Below are 12931 nucleotides of genomic sequence, written 5' to 3' on the forward strand. Positions count from 1 at the left end.
TACTCAGGCCAGACAACTACTGCATTGCCCGACTTTAAGAGTGCTGCAATTTGCGAACGCCTCGCATATCTTGCATGCACCACGTGCCTTCGTGTCTATTAACGTTCATCAGTGCAATAAAACGTCTAGTCTCCAGCATAGTGGCTGTCTCTCCCCTTTTGCCCACTGTTCATTTCGCGCAGTTTTCTATGTTAACCCACAAACTACACTCAGCGCAAGTTTTGTCTATAAGCGCAGAGCAAGAACGCCGGCTAAATAGAGATTGTGCACCACGACTCAAATGCCAACAGACTAAGAACGTGATCTCTTCCCTGTCATGGCTACGCTGTACACAGAAACACACGTGAAAACATTAACACTGGGGGATTTCACTAGCAGCTCGGTAGATAAAGATTGCAATAAAAAAGAGAGGGAAAGCCACTGTGACTTGAAATACACTCCAAATGCTTTTACTTCCACGACTACCAGCCAATGTTCATTCCAATGGGAGAAACACGTGTAAAAACATTAACACTGGAAAATTTCACCGACAGCATGCAAGAGGAAGAATGAAATAAAAAAGAAAGCCATTGTGACTTGGAATACACTTCGAACGCTTTTACTTCCATGACTGCCAGCCAAAGTTCATTCCAATGGGTCTTTCGACTAATTCATCACCACCATCATCGGCATCTTTATCTCCACTAACTACTGCCGCACTAGAAAAGAGGAGCCAAAGTTAAGTAATACAGCTCGAAATTTTAAAACACCTTCACACTTCCCCACTACATCATGCAATGTAAAGGAGTTACAGTGCGAGTCATTTCTCCAAGCTACAACGAGCGTTATCAGATTTTAAGCAGAGGCATGTATATACACACACTAGTGTAGAGCAGCCGCACACTTATTCCCGCATTTGTTTCAAGTGCCTTGACATGGTTTAGAGGCATGAGAGAACTTTTGATAACAAGACCATTTAATCAGCTTGGCAATATGGACGTGGAGCCGTCCTGAACTGTCTTCACACGTGGGCCCGATGATTGCACTAAATGCCTGTATTTATTTTTTTTAATGTAAGACAATGCAAGAGTTTTGTACACCGACAGAAATCATCTGCAACTTCACTGCATGTTTGCGCAGCATAGTCAATTAGTACTTGCTTTCGAGTATTGTTGACCTAAAGTGGAGTGGCGCTTGTTACGCGGTAATACCTTCTGGGACTACCGGTGACACTGCTTCTTTCACTTCTATCCCATATTTTCTTTTGTTATTCATCACACTTCCTTCACCTCTTGCCTGTCTAAGCACTTTCAGATACTTGAGAAAAATCTTCTTGTAAACACCTCGTGCTGTAAGAAATCCCTTTAACAGCCTGAAAATAGCAATACACGAGGCTACACCGAAACAAGGGAAGATACAGTGGCTGGCAACTATGACCAATGTGGCGAAAGACAATGCCACACTTCTCGCACAATGAGTTGTAATTATGAACTCGTACCAGCTAGGCCACCTGCAGTGGACTGGCCGCCCCCTTTCCTGGAAAAGCAAAAGCCCGCGTTATCCTTTCGATAAAACCTTAACACGCAGCTCAATGTGAGCATACCGTCACGACATTCTTCACACCACTTTAAAACACACAAAAAAACTAAAACACTGTCGCACAATCCACACGCCACACCACCCTTGAAAGACGTACATCCCACACAGTTCCTTCAAAAAACAGCAGTCTCAGTCTTTCGCACTTTGGTCCATGCCGTTTCCAACACATTCCCTCGCAGTCCATCCTTTGTCACACACGAAGGCTCGTATTCACAGGCGAGTTCAAAGCCAACATCGTTGGCATGGGGCGCTAGTTTCTCACACTTTGGCTGTTTGCAGATGTGGCCGCGATTGCACGCAGTTCCCTCTGCCACCACCAGTCACCGGCTGTGAAGCTTCTAGGCAATGCCCGTTGCGAGAAGGCTTCGTCGCAGCATTAATAATGCCCTTGAACGATGCACACGGTCGCACAGGATAGTTTCACTACGTCACAGGCACCACTGCTCCAGCAAACTTTCATCGATAGCGCAACATGCGAGCATGATGACTGTACGCACTACTCGACTTGGTCACTACAAGCCTTTCACGCTTTGTGCCTGCCACTGTGCAAAAGCCACAATACGAAACCCTCTCATGTTTCGTCACGTGCTTCCAACCCAGTATTAAGACCCGCCAATCCTAAACCTGTGTTAGCCTTTCATAACCGATCCTCTACATTACAGCCCCTACACACTCGCAGGTACTTTCGCAACCTCAAGTCCATCAAACAATCCAGCTTCCTTGCCAAGCTAAGAGACTTATAAACTCAGAGTCAGCAGTCACCTTTTCTTGTACAGCACCGTTCTTTCAAATCGCCCCCCTTTCCATTTCCCTCGTGTGCGTCATGAGCATAAACCCATACTCCCCACCCCCATGTACGAACTCCTCTCCGTCCCATCCTCCCTTCCCTCTACCCTCCCCCTTGCCCCCCTCCTTCCCACGGCCTCACTCGTGCTTCTTGACACCATTGGAAGAGCCGTTCATGTCGGCAAATGTGACGTCCGAGATGGGTTTGATGACGTCGCCGGAGCCGTCGAGTACGGGCATGGCCGCTCCCTTCCTCTTGATACGGGCGTACGGACCGATTTCGGGGTCCATGATGAAGTCGTAGAGGACCTTGACCCAAGAGTTGTGCTGGGGCAGGTCGTCGTAAAACTCCCCGGCGTCTTTTTGACCTGAAATAGAGGGACAGTTGAGTGATGCAGAAACATCCCCTTCAGGAGTGAATTACGATACACTGTCAGCAATTGTGTCAAATTCACACAGCATAATTCTAAGGCACTCGATATACATTTCAAAAAACAAAATGAAGTATTATGTTGTTTTGTGCAAGTTTCAGTAATTAGCTTGCAATTAGACATTTAATTATTCCGCAGTCATTATGTTCGATTTTTGCATAAACAGAATCAAATCATGGGCTCAAAATGCATGTGCGGTTTGTTGTTGGTTGTATTCATTTCGAGCAATGAATATAATACTTCTGATGTTGGTCCTCAAGCATGGCACATCAAATGACCCGTAAAACACTGTAATGTCTTCAAAAACAGTGAAAAGCTGCAGTCTTAAGCAGCACAGTGAGGTTAAGTCAAGACACAGTGACTATGCAGAACGTTCAATTCATCCTATGTGCAATGTAGCTTGCTCTTTCTTGGCCACTATTCCAAAGACCTGGCAAAAAAAAAAAAAAACGGACGTCCACAAACGTGGACATTGCACCTCAAGGGATATAATCAAATTCCTGTGGCCACATCCTCGACACACTCACCAGAGGCAGCTTGGAGCCCGGCACAGCGGGGAAGTCGTGGTGCTCCATGTGGTAGCCAACGTTGAAGGTGACCCAGTTGAGGCAGCCATAGTAGGAGTAGGTCTCGAAGCCCTTCTTGAACATGTAGTGCTCGGAGACAAAATGGCCGGCCACTGGGTGCAGGCCATGGCCAGCAGGGACCCACCAATCATGTAGAAGAGAACTTTGCCCTCCTGCGCATTGCGAGACGGCCACAGCGGAGGACTGAATTCACCTCAATGAAATGTTTAACCTCTTGCAGGCAGTTGCTGCACTTTGACAACCAACCACATCTTGGATTTTACCTCTAAACAGGATGCACAAGTGAAGTTATTTTAATATTGTGTATTCATACGAAAAAAACACGTCGCTATGTCATCGTCCAGGCATCTCTCCGTCAAGACTAGAATCAGAACCAGTCTATGTTAATAAATGGTGATAATTATATAGGTATAGACAGAAGGAGGTCTTGTAGATAAAAACTGAAGTGGGACTTCCTGCGCATGATAATTATTATAGCAACACAGTGGCAACATGTAAATTTAACCATAATAAGACCAGTTAGCAGACATGACATAAACAAACAGAAAAACAACAGTTAATGTACAAACAACTACAAAGCACAGGGTTAAACTATAATAGTAAAAACTACAAAGATAACGTCTTTCAAAGAACTGAAGTGGTCAGAAAAGAACTAAAAAATACGACAATGATAAAGGCGAGTCTGAGAAAGTTAAAAAGAAAGTTCTGAAGCTCAGTATTAAACTTCCGGACATCTTTCCCAATCCATGCATGCTTCTCCTGATCTTCTTCAGTGGCCGTCGTCTTCAGCGCAACGCTACACAACTGGGATTGGACCGCCTTCCCAATGTAAGCTAACATAGTCCAGAAAGGCATGCCTCAAGGGCTACAAGCAAGACACACAAACAGCATTGTTCATCGGCTGTACAAACTGTGTCGCTTCTCTGGAAGCAATCTGCTGAAGAATACTTTTTTTAGCTCTGTGCGCTCAAGAGACAAAATATGCAGCATGCTCTGCAGAAAGTTTTTGCACTCACCGCAGAAATAGTAGACGAGGCAGTCCGAACAAGATCTGGATGACGCTGTTGAGCACCTCGAGCCCATTGACGGGCTTGGGAAAGACAAACACGGGCCTGAGTGCGTAGAAACAGCGGCTGCAAGATCACCCACAGCAGCTTTGTGCCTGTGTGGCAGAAAAGTTTGGCCTCCAGCTCGGTGGGGAGGTCCGCGTCGATTGTGTCAATGCCCTGTGCACAGACAGAAGGACAAAGTGTGTAAGTAGAAGACTGAAGATAATGTTATTCATGGCGGATGACAGAAGAGTTATGTTCGCATGCTGCAGGTGCTTGCATGTCGTGGCTGTACCTTTATTATGGTGGCAACATTGCTGGCTACCGACTATGATGTTAGTAAAAGCAGCCTCAGCAAGTGGCTGCTATCTGTAGTTGAGTCACAACCTGCATTTCAATGTCTCGTAGCTCCTTGATACAACAAGAAGTGCACAAGCCGCTTCTCTTTGTGTATGTTTTGATACCGAAGTACCGAAGGTCACTGATAAATTAAGTTATAGTATGCATGTAGCATGTGTGCTGTGGCTAACGAGTCTAGCACTGTCAGATAATAGACAATCTGGTAAACACATAGTACAATAGCAAACTGGTTTCCTGTTGTGCCATCAGGGCCAGTGCCAGGATTTTTTTTTTTGCTGGGAGAGCACCCAAAAAGGGGTTCCTTCTGGGGGCAGGCAGAAATCCGAGGAGGGGGGGGGTGCTGTTTTCCGTGCCCTCTCCCTTCTGGTGCTTCCTCTGAATGCTATGCACATTAAACTCAGCCACGGTTCTCCACAAGGAGGGTGACAGCGTTTTTGCCACCCACTGCTCCAGCAGATTGCCTACCTCTACAACTACCTGCATGCCGCCGCCCTACTCGAGAAAAACCTTCTGTCGCCCCCGAGTGCAGTCGACATCCGATTTTCGGGCTCTGTATGGACTGCAAAATTGGCCAAAAAGTCTAGTGGTACAAAAAAAAAAACTAATGCATTCCTCCGGTTGGCACAGTGTACGACAAGCCACTGCAGTGTGGTCAGTAACTATATTATGCTTTATGTAGACTGTGTCAGGGACCTGTCACAACTATGTTTATTGATTAATATATTTCAAGCGGGTAAGTATTACCGCTGTTTTACTGACAGACATGCGGGCGCTCGTGTATAATTGTGTCCTGGCAGAGGGCCCCTTCCAATGCTTCAGTGCATACCAGCTATGCATTGCGGCGAAACCAACTTTCGGGACACGCTACGGCTGCAACAGAACTGGCACACGAGGATGCTGGCTCAAGGCTGAAAGATAATTAACGTGGCAGCGCCTGTGGCTTCAAATAATGCAGTTTCGTTGGGACCTGCAATCAGAGCAGAGAGTGCAGAAAGCCCGAAAATCAGATGCCGAAGAGTTCCTGCCGAAATTTCAGATGTTCCGTGCGTCGTCATAGCAACGAACGTGCGCCGACGGCCGCGCGCGCCTCGAGACCTCTACTCCTGTCACGTGACTTCCGCGCCGGCGAGGGGCGCGGACGCGCGGGACACCGCCGCACGACGTGCTTTCCGCGGCACTTCCTTCGCTTGGTTTAAATGCGTTCGACCACAGCATTTTTTTCACAATTGCTTTGCCAGACTGTCACCCATATTTTTTTTATTCATTGTCAACGCTTACGAGGCAAGGGTGGCATATTGCAGTCGCCTATCTTTTCATGCATATCGGGCAAGCGAAGACGCCACAGCCGTTTCCGCGCGTCTTTGCAAGCTGGTGGGACACGATCGCAAGTGGAAAAAATAACAAATAAAAACAAAACGAGCAAGGAGGTAGGGAATCACTGCCTCACCTGATACCGGTGGTGCTCCAAGTGGTACTTCCGAAAAGATATCGACGCCGGTATGCCGACAGGCAGGTTGGTGAACATGCCGAACAGCCGGTTGGGCAGCCCCTTGCCCTGGCCGAACGCCTGGTTGTGCGCGATCTCGTGAATGCCCAACATGAGCGCGTGGTTGATGACGCCGCCAAAGCAGTATGCCAGCACGACGATCGTGATCCACGACGCGTCGCGAAGTAGCCAGAACATGATCAGCTGGACCGTCACCATGCCCACGATCTGCCACTTGAACCATGGTCCGTCACCATCAGCTCCTTGATCTGGGGGTACTTCTCTGTGACGGGGCAAGGGAGAGCTCGACGTCAGTTGGCTGATCCCGAGCCAAGGAATTTAATGACTCATCACACGCGAAAAGTGACCGTTGGCATCAACACGAGTGATTCAAAAATCATCATCAACGGCGCACATGGTAATACCAGAAAACGGTCTGGAAACGGACATGGCAATAATAATGATAAATTTTGGGGTTTTACGTCCCAAAACCACGATATGATTATGAGGCACGCCACAGTGGAGGGCTCCAGAAATTTCGGCCACCTGGTGTTCTTCAACGTACACCTAAATCTATGTACAACAGCCTCTAGCAATTTCGCCTCCATCGAAATGCGGCCGAAACGGACATGGCAACGAAGACAATCAAGTATTTTGGAATGAATTGCTTTTAGTTCCTTAATCCCTGCCTATAAAGCCAAAGTGTCTGGCTCGTGCCGCTCGAAGAGGTACTGCGCCACTGTACAAACCAAGCGCGCGGGAAAGCCAGCTTTACAGGCGCTTGAGTAGACTTTCGAAGGTGGCATTCAACATGGTTTGCATTAAGAGCATAATATTCACCCTGGCCAAGTGATCAGTCACAAAAACTACCGTTTCTGCTAAAGAGAAAATAAGAGAGAGATTATGGTCAGCATAACATTATAAGTGGATCGCCCAACAAGACGGTAATCATCTACGCAAAAAGATATCGGATATCGGTAAGAAGAAACATGCCACAGCAGCGTTTTAGCGTTTTGTACAGCTCACGAGCCTGCTCTATACCAGCATGAAACCATAGTCGCGAACTCCAAAAGTGGATGTGTAACGTTTTTCTCTATCATATGCATAGTTCTGCGTGAAAAAAAAAAAAAAAGATTCCATTCACCTTTCGCACAGTGCGGCATCGAGCGTGTGAAGCGGAATCACGCTAACATATGCAGTCGGCGTCAAACGTTTACAGACCACTAGGTCTGAGGAAAACCTTGAACTTCCCAGCAATTTGCGAGTGCATTCAGTCGAACTGCACAGCACATGTTAGCGCGTTTTGTAACAGTCCGGAAATTTAAATTCAAGGCTGCCTGCCGAAGCAGCGGGAATATTCAGCTGTTTCTTGTTTCTCGTGATCTGTAAACCTTTGACACTGAATATACGTATGTATACGTATATGTACTTAACGTTATTCACGCGCTGTATCGCGTGCTGCAAGTGGTTCAATTCGTTATCGTGCGAGTGCACAGCCCCACTCCTTTCCACTTTTGCACAAGAAGACAATTCTTCGAAATATCCAAGTTGGACTACGTAACATTGCATACTATTACGTCCCACCGTGCGCTTTGTCCGCCGCTGTGGAACAGTGGTTACGGTGCTCGGCTGCTGACCCGAAGGTCGCGGGTTCGATCCCGGCCGCGGCGGTCGCATTTAGATGGAAGCGAAATGCTAGAGGCCCGTGTACTGTACCGATGTCAGTACACGTTAAAGAACACCAGACGGTCTAATACGGCGATCTGGGCGAGTTTGTGTACTAACATCTTCGGGAGAATGTGCAGCGCGGCACGGACGAAGGACATGAAACGCACAACGTGAGCGCTGACTCTCAACTAAAATTTATTTCGTGCACAAACATAAAACAATAAATTTAAACCACATGGTGATTGCCAGATAAACAAGAGAAGCGCGGGAACATGCCATTCAAAAATTCTATTTCTTTTTTTGTGTAGTTCAGTTTTGTGCAGCCAAACCTCTATCGTTTCCGTCTTTTGTGCGCGCGCCGAAATGTTTCCAAGAATGTCCTCAAACCAACTCGCCCAGCTCTCCATACTATTACAAAACAAGCGAAGCACGGGCTCCGAAACGGCTGGCAAGGCGCTAAGGAAGTGGTTATACAAAAAGTTATGCTATAGATGGCTTGCACTGACGTCATTGAAAAAGCCACGTTGGAGCACCAGTTAACATGGTGGGACGCGAACATTGTTTTCACGTTACAGTATACATCGCATGCTGGTTCCTTCGCTATTCATGCACAGAGGCCCAGTAACGTTCCAGCGACGTCGTTATCACACTGAACCAGGTTAATCGCCACGTGATTATACTGCCTTGACGTCATCTAAGTGGCCATGCTGCGCGTCCTTGACGTCACGTGCAAGCTACCAATAGCAAAGGCGTACATGAACAGCGCGGGAGGGGCACAAAAACAAGGGACTGGCGCGGACTTCCAACTAAGAGAGTCGATGATGCTAAGAGAGTCGATGATGACACGATACATGCGAAACAAAAACAAAATAGCACACCTGATCACAGCTCATTCATTTGTGCATGAAGACAGGAAGTGAAACAGCAATCGAGATAACAGCAAAAAACAGCAAAATACATCAAGAAACCTAACCGAACTTACGTCTAGGTTACATGCGTAGAAGAACTTAGGTAATATATTCTTTGTCAGCTATAGAGCAATGGAAAGTTTGCTGATGCAATTGCCTTTAGCGATAGCCGCAGCCTCAATGATGATGCGCGCTCCCACGCTGTTCACGTATAGCTATATATGGAATACCAACTAGCCCCGTCACACACCTTGGTTCAACGTATTTTTCGAACTATATCGACGTCACTAGCCGTTCAAAGCACGTTTACTCAATGACTCGAACAAGCAAGTTTAAAGATCACGACGACGACGATGATGATATTGTAGTAATAATTGTTTGGGTTTTACGTCACAAAACCGCGATATGATTATGAGAGACGCCGTAGTAGCGGGCTCCGGAAATTTCGACCACCAGGAGTTCTGTAACGTGCACTTCAGGGGCGTAGCCGGGGGGGGGGGTTGGGGGGGCTCAATCCCCCCCCCCCCCCCCAACCATACTTTATGGGTTCAACCATACTTTATGTGTCTTCGTGCGTGCGTTTGTATGTGCGCGTGTATATATACGCAAGCAAAACTGAAAAATATCGGGGAGGGGGGGGGGATTGAGCGCCCCCAACCCCCCCCCTCCCCGATATTATTCAGTTTTGCTTGCGTATATATACACGCGCACATACAAACGCACGCACGAAGACACATAAGTATGGTTGAACCCCCCCCCCCCCGAAAAAAATTCTGGCTACGCCCCTGGTGCACCTAAATCGAAATACAAGGTCCTCAAGCATTTTCGCCTGCATCGAAAATGCAGGCTGCCGCGGCAGGGATTCGATCCCGCGACCTTCGGGCCAGCGATGATGACGATACTAATGATAGTAGGCCTATAGATCGCGAATTCATGAACAGGATGTTCCGGTGGAGCCAGCGTTTGCACAAGAGCTCTTGTCTTCGACAGGACCACTTGGAACGATGGGGAGCACCTCCTTCCCTCCCATCGGTGCGCACGCCTATGATCGTTGTGCAGTGAGACAATTGAACCAGACGCATGAGTCACGCAAGCGTTAACAATAACAAAAGTGCCGAGTGCAGGCATCACGCATATCAACGCCAGACAGATCCGAAGGAGACGCCGCGGCGAAGATTGCACATCCGCATACGTGTCGCGAACGAAAGCACGGTCTGCACAATACGCGAGAGCTTGAAGCAGGCGAGGAGCGTTAAACAATGCTGCGTGCGTGCACAGCGGGCATCTCCAGGAAAACAATGACAAACAATGATCGTCCAATCGTCCGAGTTAACCACGTACGTAGAGCGGCATCGAAGTAACCACACAAACAAACCGTGTGATTGCTGTTACAGACCGTCACGTATAGTTGCCGGCTCTTTGTTACACGCATCAGTGTGACACACGCGGCCCGCTGATCTTTCGCTAGCGGCTGGCGGCCCGACATGACAGTCTCCGTCCCATGATTTTTTTTTCTTAATAGGTATTGTCCATGAGCTACTCGGACATGACTAGTCTCAAGTATTTATTTCGTGATGCACACCATGCGGTCAACCACGTGTGGAAACAACCGTGGATCAAAAACTGTATATTTCAGAATCTGCGTACAAATTTAGTCATATTAGAAATCGGTATCGATACGTTTCTCGAATACTGACGCACATGTCCTTTAGAGATTATGGGAATTCTTTCAAATGCTAACGTTAGCTGACGTCTTGTTCAAGCTGCCATAGATTAAGCCGCTGCAGCTGCGCAGAATCTCGGGCGAAAATGCAAAAGACAAAACATATTTACATACCTCTATTGGAATTAGGGCATCTGCACCAATGGTGTAATTCGGTACGCACGCCTTCGCAGCGCAGTAACCACGCTGTACTTCACGGTCGTATAGCGAGTCATTGAATTGTGCTGCTCTTCACGGTGCCATACGAGCAGAGTGACAAAATATACGAACACCACAGGGACGAGGAAGACGACAATGCGTGGTGAACTTCAATTCATCCGTTTAATTCAATGTTTATTTTCACATTTAACATTATCTTCCCTATTAACAATTCGGTATATTTGCGTTTCAATCCTGTTTCCATTTACGTCTCTCTTTTTCAGATGCGAAGCATCTTATAGCGGTGTTCAAACGGTGGTGGTGGTGGTGGTGGTGTGCGGCGTGACCACCCTTACCGCGCATGCGCATACCCTCTCCCCTCCGCTCTCCCCTCCCCTCTCTCCACTCTTCCTTTGAAACGCGGCTAGACATGCCGAAATTCTCCTGCGCAACGCCGCGATGAGCGCCAGCGCATGCGCATCCCCTCCCCTCTCTCTCCTCTCCTACGCTGCCCCCCTCTCGCGCGCCTGTCGACCGCGTTCCCCGCTCGCCCTGTGAGAATTAACGGCCAGGATAGAGGGAAGACAAGACGCGCGTAGCGCTCCTCTTCGCGTTCCACAACGCGAGGTCGGTAGCATACCCAATGAACGCCAACGGAACGCGATCGTGCAAGTGCTCCGGCTTCGCGTCGCCTCATGGTCCCCTTTAGCGGGAAATGGTGTAATTTTTTGTATTTCTTGCCACTTATTTTACAAATCATGTGCCACCCCATTCATAACCTATCCCTGGATGAATTGCGCTAAGTATACGCTAAGGAACCAACCAACCAATCAGCTTCATTCACGCGTGTTCTGGCCAATGCCCCACAGCGCGCACGAGCTATTTGTATGAGGGAAAACAAACAGGCTATATCGGTTAGACTGTGCCGGCAATAGTTGTAAATAGTAAACCCACAATCTTTTATCTTTATATCGCTGCCCGTATCACCTTGCAGACGGTCTAGTACGCACAATGGCCAACACAGTGACATCCTTTATCTCCATATCTACACCGAGTAAATATATGTTATGTTACACACAAGCAGAGTGAATAGTTCTGGTTACCAGAAGCAGATTATCGCATGTTTGTTGTCTTTGACCTTGCTTGTTTTGTTTGCCTCCGACAGCGTCTATTAGAACTATAAAATCCTGTGTAACTCGTTTGAAGTATAGACGATATTAAGTAAGACGCATATACATTCTTATTTTATATATCGCGACGTGAATTGATAAGGTCAGGAAACGTCGAATGCACCAAACCAACCGTTTTCATGCGTACGCGTCCACTGTTCGTTTGGTTGTTCAATATACAAAACGGCAAGACGGGAACATGGCGGCACCAAAACCCGTCGTAAAATAGTCTATACATAATAGCGCACAATGGCGATTTGAAAAAAAAAAAAAGAACAATTACAACGTCGACTCCATTTCTTATTTCAATATTTCGAATATTCGCGCATACCTGCCGGAGCTGTGCGCACGCCAAGTGTGAAAGAAAAGCAATAAGATGACGAAAAATATCGATATATTTCGAGTAAGTTCGAGTAAGTTGTCTGAATAGCCCGAATAAAAAGAGGTTGGAAGATATAGGTCTTCGCGTCGACTGCGTGATTATGTAGCAGATTTACCAGGTCTCGATGTTTCACATTAGCGAAATATTTTTTTTTCCGCCAAATACCTGAATGGGCGCTCTCGAAATACACTATAGGCACACGGTATATATAATTGCATGTTAGGCATCATGACGAAATTTGTTTCGAAAACGTTGCAAAGTAATAACCAAGAGAAACCGACCGCAGGGCTGCCCAGGTACTCGTATATCCGCGTAGCTGTTAGCGAATGACGCGTACAATTAGCAGCAACGACAAAAAGAACAAATGACGTTCGAAACTTCGCATTTAAAGGACACTAAATCGAAACAATACATTAGTTTAGGCTGATAAATTACACTCTGAAAACTTTAGTGTAGTTAATTTCAGCACCATGGGCTTGTTACAAGATGTGAGAATCAATGTCAAATGTTTCGCTTTTAAATTTCCCGCCAATATCTCCGCTAGTGACGTCACGGATTTCAGAGTGCTTTTCTTTTCGTATTTTGCCTACGTTGGATTAACGAAATTCGTGAAACTTGGTACGTTAATAGGATAGCTAGGTGTAGCTAGTTGTTATCGCATTTTGG

The 12931-nt window shown here is 47.0% G+C and overlaps 1 pseudogene; it reads right to left on the reverse strand.

Annotated features, from left to right (window-relative positions):
• Positions 1 to 2497: 2497 nt before the first annotated feature.
• On the reverse strand, positions 2498 to 7440 carry LOC119375347 (sphingolipid delta(4)-desaturase DES1-like; annotated as a pseudogene).
• Between the last annotated feature and the right edge of the window lie 5491 nt (positions 7441 to 12931).

Source organism: Rhipicephalus sanguineus, chromosome 11 (assembly GCF_013339695.2).
Source record: "Rhipicephalus sanguineus isolate Rsan-2018 chromosome 11, BIME_Rsan_1.4, whole genome shotgun sequence".
NCBI lineage: Eukaryota > Metazoa > Arthropoda > Arachnida > Ixodida > Ixodidae > Rhipicephalus > Rhipicephalus sanguineus.